This window comes from Lissotriton vulgaris, chromosome 3_2 (assembly GCF_964263255.1).
Source record: "Lissotriton vulgaris chromosome 3_2, aLisVul1.2, whole genome shotgun sequence".
Classification (NCBI taxonomy): Eukaryota; Metazoa; Chordata; class Amphibia; order Caudata; family Salamandridae; genus Lissotriton; species Lissotriton vulgaris.
In genome coordinates, this window is record NC_141690.1 from 66,631,722 (window position 1) to 66,648,984 (window position 17,263).

Genomic DNA, 17,263 nt, shown 5'->3' on the forward strand with positions numbered 1-17,263 from the left:
CTATCGGGTAGATGGTGAAACTCACAAGGGTGAGTCAATACATCAAAGGATGAACCTTAGAAGGAGAAAACTGCCAAGACAAAAAAGCACCTGAAACTGAATGTTGTTGTAATGGACAAAGGGCGGAAGGCGGTTATAGACCTGACCTTACAAGAGAAGATAACAAATAAAGACAGTGAGTCAATTTGGCAAACACATATGAAAACAAATCAATAGTATGGGGGAGGTAGAGGGAAAAATGTTCGAGAAAGTTTTTTTGTCACTATTTTTCCCAAAAGAGGGTTTAATTATAGAAAAAGTTGGAGAGAAAATGAGGAAAGTGTAGTTAGGGGAAGAGTGAGGGAAAAGGGACAGGTGATTGGGTGCCTACAACTTGGCAAGAGTAGATATTTTATGGATCTTGTGCATACATCTTTCAGTTGGGAAATGGAAAGAGAGACTTAATATGCACATAATTATGACCTTATCAACCCATAAGTAGGCCACAGTAGAAATGTGCTTCCTCGAAGGGATGCATCTTACATCCAGAGATGCCTTAAGTATGTGTATTAGAAATTTCCGTGCACAATATTTCTCCTCAGCAAAAATGGAAACAAAAAGAGTTGGGTATTCAAATGTCTCCAGGTAAAATCTTTCTCCCTACAGCAATCCACTCCAGATAAGCAATCTCTTTTAAAAAAAAAATCTTTTTATTGATGAAATTATGTATAAAATACAAACAAAGTAACACAGTATTGTACAGAGTATTACACTGATACGGATCTTGTCTTTTCTCACCCAACTCAGACTACTTCTAATCCACAAGTATGACTATTCTAAGGTGTTCTGTTCATTCTATGGCTGAGGATGGACGAGGAGTCGCCTGCGGGGGTTCACAGATATTTCCCCTATACTCATTCCACTGTCCCCATATTTGTGCCCATTTTATAGGACATCGCCTTGATTTCCAGATAAGCAATATCTGTGGCACAAAACAAGTGTCAGGATGTGTATATGAGGCACACAATCCAAAAGCTTTTAGCCAACACAAAAGGGCCCTTAGTGATAGGAGGGGATCGGAAATTTTTTATTGATTTTATATTGTTATATAGAAAACACGAGGCTGTTCAGGTCTGGATCCAGGGTGCACAGCTATACTCTAAAGAGAAGGCCGCTGATGACTTACAGACTCAGAGCTTAATTGACGCAGGGAGGTTGCACCACCATTCACCACAAAATATAGACTATACATACTACCTGGCAGCACATAATTCAAACGTCAGGATATAAATTAGATTACTCAACCATAGCTAGGCTCCTGCAAAGAGAAGCCACACAGGAGATGTGGAAGTTTTCAGATCACATGCTTGTTTTCTGCTTCCTCAAATTGGGGCAATAAAGTCTGTAAGAGGTCTGAGAGGACAGTTAATGCAGTGATACACAAAGTCAGGCCCAGGGCGTATTCGGCTCTTCTGACCTTACATGCTGCCCCCTGCTCAACATCAACAGGGGCACTGAACTGCTTTTAAGTTGCTAAGCACTACCATTTAAAAGATGTTAAATAAACAGGCAAGCCTTTATTTATAGGTTCATGGAAGTTTAAGAAAGGAAGAAAATAGGGTGGCCTGCACCGCGTAACTTTAGGAACAACTTCATGTTTCAAAGATATCTTTCAGGAAATGTGCAAAACTATAATAAAGTCTCTTCAAAATTCAAAAAGTATATTTCACAAAAATGATAACTATTTCACCATAATGTATCTATTATATCAGAGCATAGAGAAGTATGTTTTTTTTTTATAGTTTTCAAACATGAATCTAAGAACATTAATTCTTCTCCCCACCCTTATAACAATGACAATAGTGAATTAAGAGGCAAGTCAGTTGTTATGTGCAGTTTGTGGGTGACCTGGGTTCCTAGTGTACATTATGATTTACTAAATCAAACACACGAGGCGGTTTCATACAGCGCACATCATGCAGTCATGTAATCCGGTGACAGGGGCAACACTCAGCATATGGGATCAAACAAATCTAAAATATGATAGAACCATTTTTCCATCACCCTAATCTCCACAGCGGGGGAATTAGTCCAGGGGAACAAAAGAATACCTTCAGCCTGGTGCTTATAAACTGGAGATTTATTTTATAATGGGTCTATTAAACATTTCCAGCTAAAGAAGGTGGGCTTTTGTCTGGAAGAAGAAGAATTACATATATACATGTCATACGTCGAAATACCTATTACCCTATAGATCAGTACAGCAGTTAAGTAATCAGGTAATTGAGTCACTGTCTCACATAAAGCATGATGTTAACAGCTCAGCTGCTCCAGGTTCCAAGTGACACACACTACACACTACTGACAAATCACATGGCATCACACACAGATCTTTGGGTCACATGTATCAAAAATCTATTTTGTTGTTTGTCAAATAGCAAGTTTTAGGTAATCACAATTTAAGGAATACAACATGGTATTCAAGAAAATAGCGATTCCTTAAGATTTGCAAAAATTAGGTAAACGCTATTAGGTAATACTACTCCATTCGTACCCATGGGCCTAATGGCCCCTGGTCTGAATGGTTTTGCGTTAGCTAATTTGGGATTACTGAATTGGTAATTGCAAATTAGGTAATGCAATACTAAGGATTGATGTATTTGTTGTATTTTTGAATTGTGCCAAAAATGTTTTGGTTTTGTTATTTGTTGGTTAAGGTAATTGGATTCGCCATAATTTTAAGATCTTGAGATCTTCTAGAAGTTGTCTGTAAAGTAGTAGTGTGATTTGTGAGGCGCCACTTTCACACTGGATAGGGATGTTTCTAAATTAGCCGGTTTTAGGTTATGCATATTTAATCTGTGTTGGTGGTACTTACTCTTCGGTGCACATTAGTATGAATTTGTGATTTGCAACAGTCCCTAAGGTACTAGTTCTATTTCTATTGATTGTGAGATTAATTCCATTTACTCTCCTGATTTTCTCTTGTTAAGTCTGAGCAAACAAGATTTTATTTGTTTATTTGTGTATGTTTGGTGATGAAAGGCATTGTATTGTTTTTCCTACTCACCGAGAAGTCACACTTCAATTGGCTGACTGATGCTGACAGTGACGCTAGGGTTCGAGAGACATCATCATGGAGTTGCGCTGTCATTGGCTAGTGCTGCTGCAGCCGCACTGTTTGGTTGACCTTGGACATAGCTGCACTGGGATAATGGGTACTACATGAAAAAGCCTAAAGCTATTAATGCATCTGTTATGGAGGGACAGAAAATTCCCCCAGAAGGTTCCACTGCATCCAAAATGTTGACAAATGTCAGACTTTATACATATACATGGCTTAAAGACTGCATGAGTATACTTCTGGTGATGAAGACATGCAATTTCCCTTGGAGGAGACCTTTACTACAAGAAGACTTTGAGAGAAAGATGCAATCTTGACCTATACAAATTGAAGCACTGAATAAATGGGATTCAATGGTCATAGCAAAGGCGAGAAAGAGAAAGAAGAGCCAGTCTAGAAGCTTAATGAGCCAGTGGATGGAATCAAGTGGGGCATGGAGTGAAGACATGGTAAAATGTGTGAGCGTTTTCCCTGCAATAGTTGATGAATCAGACAAAAAGAAAGACGATTATTTTGAAATTGACTAATGTTACCAAAATAAGGAAATTGATTCAGATGAGACGGATATTTTTTTAATTACCTATTGGATTCTAGACCTTCTCCTTACACAGATGGTGCACAGGGACTGAAAGTATCTAATATGGATGTGAATGGTGAATCAATTACAGGTATGCAGGGAACAACAACACTTTAGGTACCAAGTGCAAGTATCTCTACAAATGCAAGTACTCTGCTTGAAAGTGCACTGCAAACTTTACCTGGCAGTAGTGGGAACACTACTGCTGTGGATACAGAAACTGTTGTTTCTGTTGTAGAAGTGGTAGCTACTACACCATCCGAAAGAGAGAAAGTAACCCCGTTAATTTGAAAATTGAATTTTGAGAAATTTTACAGGGAATAATTGGTTTAGGAAAAATACTGATATAAAATTCAATTGAATTGAGATACTTGATGAGAGAACCATCAACTTGAGCAATTAAGGCACATAATAATCTCGACAATTTGGTTGATGTATTTGGGGTTGATATAAGTAGAAATAAGAGCTTACAGAAAAAGAATAAAATGGAATTAAGTAAAGCAGAAATAGCGGACAATGGTCTAGTAACTTTACAAGGTAATTTCTGAGATTTAGTTGAGCACAAAAAATATTGCAGAGATTTGAGAAAACGCAGGGATGACTGGAAGAAGTAAGCTGGTTTAAAAAAGATATTGATACAGGAAAGAAAGCAAGTGTGGTCATGAGGGATCCGAAATCAGAATAAGTTACAGGATTCCCTTTACAAAATATTCATGAAGGTAATTATGTGCATGTTCCTTGGTCCAGGTGTGATCTCTATGCTTTCATGACAAATTTGCCAAAACTGAGAAAGGAATCCTATAAGTGGTATAACGAACTTAATGGGTTGGTAGGAATTTTGAAGGAGCTCTGGACTGATTAGGATATGTTATTTGAAATTGTTGTTCATTATAATTTGTGGGAAGAATGTATTGGCTGACAAGAAGAACCAACAAAGATTCTGCCTAATAATGCTCCAGTTGATCTGGTTATGGAAAAATACAAATCATTACAGATACTTTACAAATACAAATCAAAAATGCAAAGCGAATACTGAGCACTTGAAAAAGAAGGTAACGGAGAAGGAAGTCCCTATTCAGCAGAGTATAATGTGCTGGCAGACAAGGAGTACTGGCAAGATATTGCAATATGCCAAGTATTGAAGTAACCGGTTTGATGCGAAGCATAAACAGGTCTAAGAGAAGTTGATGATTGTGCATATGATGCACATTCAGAAAAGCAACAGAAATCAGATGATCAATTTTGTTTTAGATTGTGTGCCTCCTGAAAATTTCGGTGTGAATGGAACACCAGGAATTGAAGGAGTGGGAACAAGGAGTGATATGGTGCAAATGCAGACTCAGGGTCAAGGTAGAGGGTTTGTGAACAATTTTGGAATGACAGTGAATGTCAGTTTGGTTAAGCGAGCACTGTTTGTCACATCTGTGTGAAAATCAGGCACTGGAAGGGCAAATATAGACAGAATCTAGATCAAATTACAAATTATGGGGCACATGCTCCAAGGTAAGCATTTGCGGTTCATTAATTGCGATTATTAAGGAATCGCTATTAAGGAATCGCAATTGCCTATGCATGTAGTTTTCGCTAAACAAATTGCAATTTCTACTCATTTCCTATAAACGAATCGCAAATTGCAATTCCTATGGGCCTAAAGGCCGATAGGAATGAATGGGAAACCATTCGCAATTTGTGATTACCAAATCGGGAGATAGGCGGCCAAAAGGCAATTTTTTGCATATTTCAAAGGAAGTGCAAATTACCATCAACTTGAAGTTGATGGTAATTTGCGATTCCTTAATGCAAAGTCGCAATCTGAGATTGCTTTCTGCATTGCATTTAGGGAATCGCAAATGGCATTTCCATCACTGCATTCGCAAAATAGGTAATATCAAACTTTGCGATTACCTATTTTGCAAATGGGTTTGGGCTTGATGCATCCCAAGTGGCTAATTACCGGTCGCAAAAGGGCCAATGCTGCGAAATGGACCATTTGCGACCGGTTATTAGCTTAATGAATGTACCCCAGAGTTCCCAAGATGCAGCTAAATGCTAATCAGATGCAGTTTGCTACCTCAGCCCAACAGACGTCTGTGCAGAGATAGAAAAATCAGGGAAAATTCCATCTGACCATGCCCATAGCTCCAGAGTTGCAGCTAGACATGAGAAATAAGATACCATAAAACATAACATAAAAGCAGAATCCATTGATTCGGAACAATGATTTTCCCCAGTTTTCACCAGATGTGACAAATTCACAATAGCGTTATCTGAGGGGAGAGGTGCACTGCATGCGTGCCCTAGAGGTAGACTAGAGTGGACCATGAATAGATGGTGAGGTGAATGTTCAACCCGTTTAATTTCTAATTGATGCCGGTGCTATCTGCTTCATGGTTAATTCTATGGAGATTTTAAAGCTACTCCTCTTGGGAAAAGAAATTCTAGTTGTTATAATCAGCAATATTCAGATTACTAACCAGGCCACAGCAGATGTTCCAGTTAAAATAGTGATAACAGTGAAAATTTACCAATTCGTATTGTGTGATTCGAGTCCTGTTAATTTACTTGGCAGAGAATTGCTTTGGAAGATGAGGATTCAATGTTTAAAATAAAATCACAAAAATAAAGAGTACAGCTATTATTAGTTCTTACAAAAGATGACCTGCCTCTTGATTTAAGACATCCTGTGAAAGAAGAGGTATGGAATTTCACATGAAGGAGATAGGATTGATAGAAAGTGCAAATCAAGTCAGATTATAGGTCAAATCAAACTCAATCATGAAGATGATAATGATGAAGACTCCGACCATGATTGTATTATTGTAACAGAATTAAGTACCACCCTAAGACTAGGGGTGGGAGCAGAATTCTGCTCCGCTGGCGGAGTTCGTGGAGTTTTGCCCACTCAGCAGAGAGTTCTGTAAAACTCCACAAAGTGACGTGGAACAGAGTTTTTTCCTTGAGCGGCTAACCAACAGTAAGTTGGCGAGCATTTGTGAATAAAAATAACACACTAGACCTCCTCCTGGTCAGATTTTGCATCGCAGTCCAACCAATCGCGTTGAGAAATCTGCCATTTATGTTGAGGAAGCTGCTGTTCGAGTAGAATATTTATTCGAGTGGCAGAAAGCAGCAGCGCCCTCTGGCACAACACATAGTGCCGTTTGTGCTGATTTTACAGCGCAAAAAAAACTCTTAGCGCTAAAAATCAGTGCGAGCAGTGTGACTCAACATACTCCGCTGTTGGCAGAACTCTGCAGTGAGCAAATTCCACTCAGGCTTAGCCAAAATCAGATATCAAAGATGTTCTCCTTGAAATGGCAAAGTGAGCAAGGGACTCACGTCTGAGCATACCCTGCCACACTTATGGCGGCCAAAAGTGGTACAAAAGGGGGTGGTGATGGACAGAGCATCTGAATCAATCAAACACTCAAAAGATCTAGGTTTAATCCATCACCATTCTTTAGTGTGAGTGTTTGATTGATTCAGATGCCCCGTCCAACACCACCCCCTTTTGTACCGCTTTTGGCCGCCATAAGTGTGGCAGGGTATGCTCAGACGTGAGTCCCTTGCTTAAGCTTCCGAGGACCGGTTTCTGGCATTCCAGCCGTCTTCAGCCCGGCTTGCTTGAATCCAGTGGCAAAGTGAGCAAGGGACTCACGTCTGAGCATACCCTGCCACACTTATGGTGGCCAAAAGCGGTACAAAAGGGGGTGGTGATGGATGGAGCATCTGAATCAATCAAACACTCACACCCAGTCAAAAGATCTGGGTTTAATCCATCACCGTTCTTTAGCCCACTCTGCCACCCCAGTTCAGACATGGCTATATGCAAATCAGTCTGACCCTGTGCCTCATGGGAACAGTCCAGCCCAAACTGCTAAGCCATGTCTTCCCTGGACCGGAAACAAGCTTCCGACGACCGGTTTCTGGCATTCCAGCCGTCTTTAGCCCGGCTTGCTTGAATCCAGTGGCAAAGTGAGCAAGGGACTCACGTCTGAGCATACCCTGCCACACTTATGGAGGCCAAAAGCGGTACAAAAGGGGGTGGTGATGGACGGAGCATCTGAATCAATCAAACACTCACACCCAGTCAAAAGATCTGGGTTTAATCCATCACCGTTCTTTAGCCCACTGTGCCATCCCAGTTCAGACTTGGCAATATGCAAATCAGTCTGACCCTGTGCCTCATGGGAACAGTCCAGCCCGAACTGCACTATATTTTAGGCAGCTATTGTCACAAAGGGGCTACAGGACATATTCCGGTACTTCCATTAGGAATGGTTCATATAGTTCAGACCTGTTGGAAGCAATACAACAAACTAGAGAAATATTGTTAGTGGAGTGATTAGCCCATAAGTCTCATGATGACGTAGTCAGAATGGGCAACAATTATGCAGAAAAGGGCCCTTATTATATGTACCGCACACTTTCCCTGTTTGCGCCATGGTGCACCTTTCAAAAGGTGTGCCAGGCATAAACAGGGACAGACAGTGTGCTCTATTACAAAGAATGTGCTGCCTCCAGGGAAGCTGCGTGCCCATGGGGCAGAGCATTCAAATAGAATATGGAGTGACTGCTTAAAAGCTGCTCTGTGTGTCACAGTGAAAGCGGCATACTGCCTGCATTTTGAAGAGGGGCAAGAGATCCCAGTGCAGCTAGTGCAGTCAGTGACTGCACCTGCCAGCAGGGAGATATCTAAGTGGGTATGGGTCCCCACTTCTCCCTCCAGAGAGCTACTTTTATGAGTTTGCCTCCTAAGGACATGTTTGCCTCTGTGCCTGAGTCTGTAATAAGGAACAAAGGCAAGTGATTTCCTAATTTGCATGGGGCCACACCCTCATGCAAATGAGGGAACACTCTCTCATGATAGCGCTAGCGCGACATGTGAACTAGCACTATTGGTATTACATAAGGAATAGCACAACCATCTAGGCCCCCTTCTGTAATACCATTGTGCCCCGGGGCATACATGCCTTTGGTGACCCCGTTAAAAAGCCATAGGTGGCTATGTACTGTGCCCTTGAAAGCCCAGCTCTATGATCAAATGAGCTGAAACTGATAAAAAAAGTCAAAACAATGTGTACCTGATGTAAAGACTGATGATGAGGTAAATAATGTCTATTGTTTCTTGTTAAATCCAATACAGACAACATTAAGTGAGTTGCGAGAGCAGCAGGAAGAAGTACCAGAGGCAGTGGCTTGACATTAGGCTCCACAAAAATGGGAGAGAAACCCTTCTATCAAAAGGGACAGGGTCAAAATATCAAGTTTGAACAAGAAAGAATCCCTTTTGTTTGTCAATCTCACTGGCAATACAATATACTTAGAATACATTTCAGTTCCTCAATGACATTCACCCGGCAAACATCCATTACAAAGCAATCATTACAACGACCTACATTTACAACGCAACTGTTACAATGCACCTGCCTTTACATCGCATGCTATTACAATGCATGCCATTACAACGCATGTCACTAAAACGCATGCCATTACAACGCATGCCATTGCAATGCATTACAAGGTAAGTAATAGAGATTTTGTTAGTATTAGGGCGGGTATGGGTTTTGGGGTACATGGGAATAGTCATTTTTACCCCTAAACTATCCAACACTTAGTAATTATTACCCCTACACTATTCAACACTTACCCTACTGTTGCACTCACTGGAGAGGGAATAGTATTTTTTACCCCTATACTATCCAACACTTACCTAGCTGTTGCCCTAAAAGTATTATACGTTGCAATGGTATGCGTTGTAATGGTATGCGCTGTAATGGAATGAGTTGTAATGGTAATTTAAAAAATGCATTGTAATGGCATGCGTTGTAAAATTATGCAATTTAATGATAGTTGCGATGCAAAGACTGCGTTGTAAAAGTATGTGTTGTTATTGCATGCTTTGTAACGTTATATATTGCATTCACCCTTCACACACTTCTCCCATATAGTTCCCTGCATATAAAGGAGTCAGATGAGGGGTTTGGGCATACAGCACGCCGCAGCACTGGAGCAGGCAAATTTGCTCTGTGTGATTGCCGCATGGACCGCTGCTGCCCAACCCTTGTTGAATTCTTTTAAAACTGTTAGAATTTAATTGTATTTTGAAAAACATATCTCTTTTAAAAATTTAAACTGTTTCTTCCTTGACGGACCCCTGACGCTCTGCTCGCCACCACCTCTAGGTCTTAGCCAATCGGCCGAGAGGGGGAGGAGTCAGAGGCGGGGTTTGGGCATAAAGTACGCTGCAGCACGGGAGCGGGCAAATTTGCGCTGTGTGATTGCCTCGCAGACCGCTGCTGCTCGCGCCTTGTTGAATTCTTTTAAAACTGTTAGAATTGAATTGTATTTTAAAAAACATACCTCTTTTTAAAATTGAAACTGTTCCTTCCTTGACGGACCCCTGACGCTGTGTTCGCCACCACCCCTAGGCCTTAGCCAATCGGGGGAGGAGTCAGAAGCGGGGTTTGGGCATAATTGCACACCGCAGAGTGGGAGCACAACGGACGGTTGCAGCGGACGTGCGCAGCCGGCACGCCGCCGGCGCCTCGACCCCGCTGTTCACAAGCGCATCTGCGGTAACGGTATTTACACGGAGAGCCCATGCCAATCTTCCACTCTCAATTCTCCACCGCGCCCATACTCCCTGTCCCACCATAGCAAAAGACACTGCCCTACGCAACCTCTACCTCAACACCCGCTCCCTGGTCAAACACCAGCTGGAAATTCTTCTGTTGCTTATTTCAGAAAAACCAGACGTTTTTCTGGTCACAGAAACCTGGCTAAACCATGACTCCACCCCAGACATACTAGTGGTGCTCCCTCAGGATTACTACATATTGTATGCAAATCGGCCCTCAGAAAAAAATGGTGGCGGAGTAGCCGGTATCATACATAAACATTACAAGTTTACTACCATTGCTCCCCTTAGTCTCCCGGCTGTAAAAAATATCGTCATTAAACTTGATTCCAGCTCATATGTGTTCTTATCTACCGGCCCCCACAGCACATGCTTCCCTCTCTCCTTGAGTGAACAAATGGCCAATCTTGTCACGAATTACGCTAATACCTTACTCATAGGTGACTTGAATTATTGGTTTAACTACGCCCTCAGCGGGCCACACGCCACAGAACTATCTGATCTGCTCTCCAACCTGGACTTTACCCTGCATATGTCCTCTGCTACCCATATCAAGGGACACACACTGGACCAAATCTGGTCTTCCAATCTTATATTGACGGTGCCCACAATCTCAACATGCATATGGTCAGATCATCATTTAATAAAATTGACAGCAACAATCAATCTTAAGATCAAGAGACTCCCACAGCTGAGGGTGGCATGACAAGAAAGTGGAGGGCCCTTGATAAACAGGAATTTGTCGATACTTTGGCCAGCTCAGCCCCCACTTTTAACCCCGATTTTAATTCTATGGAAGAGAACATCTCTACCTGGCTACTAGCGGCTTGTAATACACATGCCCCACTTACTAAATGTACTCGTGCTCACCATGTAGACACTAGAAATGGTTTTCTACCGAGCTAAAAAAGCAAAAACTTGTGCTCGGTCAAAAAGAAAGGAATTGGAGGCTAAGATATTTCCTCGAAGACAAACATCAGTACTCACTGGCTGGCAAAAAGTATAAAAATGCCATCATGGACAACTCCCCAGACTCAGTCTATGAATGCCATAATGGGAGCCAAACTGCGGTCAGCCCATCATCAGTTACTGACTACCCTTGCCTTTAAGCTCAAATGCCAGGGAGGGTGCAGGTTGTCCTATCTTGCCCCTAAATTCTGTATCTCCTTACCACTCGATCCGGTCCTGTGACAACCTTTTGGGGTTCAGAAAAGTGCTAAAGACCTGGCTGTTCGAGCAAGCCCACGCATAATCCGTCTCCGTCTTGACACTGCCCAAAGTCAACACCATGAAACCTCTCGGTGACCGTGCTCTATAGAAACTTCTGCTAACATAACATAACATTATCAATAAACCGAAACCAATTTCAGCTATTCTCAAATAATAGTGCCATTTCATTTAATATGTGCCTCACTTTGAAAGCACCTACATACAGACAGGCCCATGCTGGTCCCTTCAGTCTGATAGTAATGCTCGCCATTATATAGAAAGAATTTATTAAATAATCTCTATGAATTCAGTGATCAGATTGGCATGCAGTGATAAATCTCCCTCCTCATCTTGTCATATATTTCTAACCATCTCTACTGTATCGGTTGGAAGAATGTTGGTATATAAGGCCTCAGTGTCTAATTATTCTTTGGGTCAAACCGTATTCTTTCAATTTTCTTGATCATGTCAGTCATGTCTTCTATGTATGAGGTCTGTTTCGAGACCTTTGGTCTAAAAAAAACAGTCCACATACTTACTGAGTGGTTCAGTGAGAGAATTTAAACTGGAAAAAACGGGTCTCATGGTTGGATCCATAAGGTTACAGGAATAATAAGCAATGTAGTAGGGTGATAAATAGTAACCCTGATTCCTTGGTTTAATAGCAAGGAGAAATCGTGTGTATAGCCCTGATTCCTTAGTTTAATAGCAAGGAGAAATCTTGTGTATAGCAAGAGACCAACGAGTGTGAGTGATTAGGATATACGTAAGTTAGTATATGTGGATGATAGAAGAGTGAGAAAGCACATACTTTAATGAGTGATCAAATAGGACCATTAGATAGATTATTAAAACACTGGGCCTCCTTATGTCCATATGTCTTTATGAATTTCTCTGACTATACAATTGAAAATAGTTCTTTATTTTCTAGATATACGTATGTTTTTAAAAAATAATACTTTGTCCTGAAAAAGGTGGGGTGACGCAATCTTACATCACTGAGACACTGTGTCAACAATTTTTGGACAACTAATGATGAAATCTGTAATTCTGGAATAAATATGTTCATTGTCAGTCCTGTGAATATATAGAACAGAGTAATTCTCTTTTCAAGAAATCTTTGGGATGTAATATTGTGATATTCAGGTGATGATATTTTATACATAGTATGAATATTGTTTATAAAAAAAACTGTTTTAGAATAATATTGTATTATATTAATGAAATGTTGTATACAATCATCAAAGGACTTGATTAAACTAGATATTTTTTACATTAAACAGCATTCAGTGTCAAGAGTGAATGTCCTTGAGGAACTGAAATTCATTCCAAGTATATTGTATTGACAGTGAGTGTGAGAAACGAGAGCGATCTTTTCTTGTTTAAACATTAGACCCCGCAGGCCTTTAGTGAGGGGGGACCTCGAGCGCCAGGGTGCCCTTGCTGACATTGTGTACAGGCGGCGGGCCCCTAGCCTCACAGCTCCTGACTGGGTCTGGCGCATGAGGGGGCCCCTCCATGTACTTTGAATGGGGACACCTCAAGTTCCATTATGCCACTGACCAGAGGATGAAAAGAAAAGATGGGAATTAACTTGTTGTAGGAAAAATTACAAGGATAGATGGGTAACTTCAGATAATGAATGTGATTTGCCAGTCTATAGTACCATCAATGGCGAGGTAGCAGCATGGACACAGTTATGTAGGAAAGGATGGAATGGTCAGAACAATTAGAACGTACTGGTACAATATAGATTTGGATATGTAGCAGAAGATTTGTGTCACAGAAATATTCAGGGAAAGCACCCACTTGACGTCATGAGTCACATTAGGCAAATCAAAAGGCCCATTTACAAGACTTCAAGCATACTTAGAAACGCCTGTGTATAATGAGCTTAGATATTTTCTTAAGCTTGTTTGCTAGTTTTTTTAATGGGATGAGGCCTATCCAACTAGGTAAAAGGACAGTATGACCTAAGCTAAACTCCTAATGAGGGAGTTTGGTTTGCCAACCTTTATTGTAACGATTGTGGAACTCATTTTAAAAATAAGGTCATAAAACGGTATGTACTGCTCTTCCAATTGAACAGTAGTTCCACTGTAGTTGTTGATCACAAGCATCAGTATTTGTTTAGAAAAGGAACTGCACTATCAACCCTAAGCTTGCCAAGGTGTTTGCCTCCACAAATATAAAATTGCTTGATGCTCTTCCTCTTGTTTTCATGAGCATTATAAGTGTTATTCCAGACAAAAAGAGTGGTCTCTCGACCCAGGAGATTCTGATGGGCAGAGGCAGGAGAATCACATTTATTCCCTCAGCAAAACTTGTATCAATAACTGATGATATGGTACTGGATTACTGCAATGGTCAGGCTTATATAGTGAAATCTGTCTCTAGTCAGGTGAATTTGACAACAGCACCGACTAAATAAACTCAGTGTATTGGCAGGATGAAACATTCGGCCAGGATGGATCGGGCGAGCAGTTACCTGTTCAATATAGATTTCAAAGGGCAGCCTCCTGTGCACACAAAAGAACCTGTCACTAGTCTTTTGTCAACCCATACTACTTGGAGGTTTGGCAGGAGAAGGGACGAACTTTGCAGAGCCATATGTTTTGGTAGCCAGGAACATCCCGACTTCAAACCACACTCCTGGGCCTGCGGACATTACAGAAGAAGGACTATCTTGTTAGCCAAAGTACTGCCCTGCTGCTTCAGGCCTTCCTTGTTCCCCAGAGAATTGCCATGCCTCTACCAGGGGGTTGTCCTGCTCCTTGAGGCCTGCCTTGTTCCCCAGAGTTATGCCCTGCTACTTGAGGCCTACCCTAATCTCAAAGAAGGAAGACTGAACCTGCTCCCTTCATTCCGGACTAACCCGAGTGTCTCCAAGAGTCATCTGGCTGACCTCCTCTTCTGGCCTACAGGGACACAACAAGCTACAGGGACACAACAATCTCCAGTGGCCTCCCTGCAACTGCCCAGCTGACCTGCTGCACTGGACCAAACTGAGCTCTGATGGCCAATGCTGAAGTGAGTTCCTGATCCCAAAGAGGTGCCTTCCCAGATCCTGGACCCTTGGCTGGCATCAGTTGAGTTCCTTTTGTTAAGATGGATGAAATCCTGAAGTTTTGGTCTCTTCACAACCGTGAAGAGGTCTGCTCATGCTGACACTCTGCCACCCATAAAAACCTCCAGAGTGAAGCTCCAGTACAGCCGGCTCTTTGTGCTACAGTGACTGCCAGTGACAACTGGCAATGCAAGATCGGCACTTTGCGCTACAGGGACGACTATCCACAATGCCAGGTATGTTCTTCACACCACAGTGACGACCCTCTGTGACATGCAGCCTTCTCCAACACGAACAGAACTCTTCATGCCAGACTTTAAGAGGCAACTTTTTATGCAGCACTAACATGGTCTCTATGTCGGGACTGCGCTATATCACAGTTAGCCTGAACATGTGATTTTCCCCCAGTCTAGCACAACCAGATGACCATGAGTAGTGCTTAGTGTGTTTAATCATTATATCAACCTAAAACTTAACAACTGCATATCTCCAGTACTACTGATTCAATTGTTGTTGTTCTGGTATAATTTCATTTATTAAAACGTACTCCATTTTTCTAAATTGGTTTGGGATTTTCCTTGTGTTGTGTTTTCACAGGTACTCCTAGGTACTTTACAATTTACCTCTAAGTTAAGCTTGAGTGCTTTGTGCAAGCTACCAGAGGCTTAAGAACAGGTTAACTTAGTGACATTTGTGGTTCACTTGAAAAGGATTGTGGTTGTTGCTTGAGTGGGTCTTCCACCCCCTCAAACAATTACTCGATTTCTTACAGCGCACCACTGAGATACAGAATATTTTCTAGGACCCTGGCGCACCCAGAGAACCTCTTCATATGCAGCTCTCAAACTTAAAACTTTGAAGTGCAGACATCTCAACTTTCTTTTACCTTCTTCAGATTATTTTCTTTCAGTGCTATCTGTCTGTCTAGGAGAGATTTCTACTGCATAAGTGGGGGATGCATAGCCAGTCTTCAATAGGATGGGTATTTTTGATAGGACTTCTATTCTTTCTTCTTCCCTATGCCTTCACAGAAAGGTTTTCCGTTACTCATAGCAAGATATAGACTACCTGCTTCTTTTTGTTATAGATGAAAAAGCACCGCTGCGAAAGTGAGTCTCCACAGTTCATAGGAGATTAATAAATCGTTGAACAATTCTCATTATGCAAAACGCTGAATCGTGATAATTGAAATTCAATCTGCTTTTAATAATCCATTTATAAACACCAGCCAACGCGTTTCGTTCTGTCACCAGAACTTCTTCAGGGCTGTGAATTGTAAAAAAGACATACAAAAACCACTATAAGTGCCATAGGTAAAACCAACACATACACATACATATATAATTAAATGTCTAAAAATAGTGCACATCCATATGAAAATAGCTGTGACTAATATAGCATTTGTTAATATGAAACATCGTATAACCTCGGTGTTGACAGTTGAAAAAATGCTTGCATGTTCCATGTCGCATAACATTAGTCGAACTATAAGTCTTATTACATTTTTACCATAAAAACATTTCAACTTCATTAGGTTTGGTTAGGTGTAATGTTTCTTAATCATTTCCTATGAAGCAGATTACATTTTTTATGTCATAATCACATATATCAGCGCTTTCATTATCTTTTGGAAATCGAAGTATTGTAAGCTCTGGGAACTCCTTCGCGCATTACATCATATTTCAACATATCTAAAAATTAAGTTGAATAAGATCCAAACTATAAATTGACACTAGGGCATAATGATACTTGAAACATTTAAAAGGAGAGAGCATCATGAATTTTCCATAGTGATATCATTATATATACCCCGCTGCCAGTGAGAGCAATCAATACCTGCAACTACCCAAACCGTTGTTCAATCAATTTTCCCAAGATTTCGCCTATTCCTCATAACACATTGAAGGCATATATCAAAACGTTTTGTAGAACATTTTTTGTATTCATTTCTTTGTTTAACATTTAACAACTCTGCCCTAACTAATGCACCATATACTATTTTTGTTTGCAACGAAATGTATCTCACTCGTTATCCAATAATGAACCGAAAACAGAGGGAAACTATGAGCAGCCAACCCAATATGATGTATTGTCTCTGATGAACGGGGCCTCAAATCGTAAAGCAACCATATCTCATGGGAGCTTATACCAGACACCATAATTGACTTTATGGTCCATCTATTATAACACAGTACATTATTTTATATTATATATCGCAAATGTTATCAGCATGTCTCCTGTGAGAGGAATCAGAAGTAACATAAATATTGTTCCTACCGCAATCGATATCAAGGCGTAGAGTGTTTCCAGTCCAAATTTCTCACCAGGGGTATGTATTTTTTCTATGTTGGGTTGTCTGACTGCGACAAACCCATACCTTTAAAGTTTTTTTTTTTTTTCCAACAGTTTTCGAGTTTGGAGAGAACGTATTAGTTCAATATAGACCAAGGTATTAACCTAAAATGGAAAGGGAAATGAGACATAAGGGACGATTTTATCCCCAATCTTACCTATACATGTCCAAAATGATATCTATTATACATGTAAGTCCAAGACATTCTCCAAAGTCAGGGAATGTTTCTAATGCTATCAGACATATACATCAAACCTGCCTAATTTCTTATGTATGAAAAGAAATTATCTTTCACCGCATTCGGAAGGTCCCTC